Source organism: Acyrthosiphon pisum, chromosome A1 (genome assembly GCF_005508785.2).
Source record: "Acyrthosiphon pisum isolate AL4f chromosome A1, pea_aphid_22Mar2018_4r6ur, whole genome shotgun sequence".
NCBI lineage: Eukaryota > Metazoa > Arthropoda > Insecta > Hemiptera > Aphididae > Acyrthosiphon > Acyrthosiphon pisum.
In genome coordinates this window covers 18,404,182-18,404,973 of record NC_042494.1, presented here as the reverse complement: position 1 = coordinate 18,404,973, position 792 = coordinate 18,404,182, and the positions used below count along the sequence as shown (strand labels likewise).

At 21.2% G+C, this 792-nt stretch overlaps 1 protein-coding gene across 1 annotated transcript in view; it reads left to right on the top strand.

Annotated features, from left to right (window-relative positions):
• Positions 1 to 792, top strand: part of LOC100159693 (histone-lysine N-methyltransferase 2C) — a 27,924-nt gene that overhangs the window by 25,471 nt on the left and 1,661 nt on the right. The window lies entirely within an intron of this gene.

Here is a 792-nt window from a genome sequence, read left to right as displayed (position 1 = left end):
TTTTCTTATACATGATAAATTTTCAAAATATTTTGATTTGTTTTGAGCTGTTTACGGACAATTTCAGTTTCCAATTTAATTAGTAGTTTTTTCTATGAATGTCAATAAAACTTTATTTGTTGAGTAAAAATACTTGAAAATTTAATACAAGGCTCTAATATATTGTTACAATGAAATTTTAAAAATATTAAAAATCCTTAGTCACAGTTTTTTTTATTTGCATTTAAAGTTCAAAAATTGACAAAATATTTAAAAATCACGAAAATTAGCAAATTATTTTGAGTAAATAATTCGTAAAAATTTTTCTTTTTAGAACTAAGATTTTAAAATGTAATACAAGATTACTTAAAGGTTAATCTACCTTTATCAAAAAAAAATTTCTATAAGAAACTCAAATTAAATTTTTATGAGCGTTTGAAATTTATATTTTTACAACATTTGATATTCACTCGATTTCTTACGTAACAATTTTCTTATTTTATTGTAATTAAAAAACGAATGACTGTAGATACTTGAAAATTTCACTGAATGTTTATATTATCATTTTCTATATACGATAAAATTTTGAAAATAATTTGAATCTTTTTGAGCTGTTTACGGACATTGTAAGTTTTCAATTTTTTTAGTTTTTTTTTCTATAAATATCAATAAAGTTTTATCTATTGGGCCGACAAGTGTAAACAATTAATACAGGGCTCCTGATACATTGTTACAATAGCAGTTGAAAAATATTACAAAAACATAGGCACAATTTTTTTTTATAAGCATTTGAAGTTAAAATCTTGACAAAAT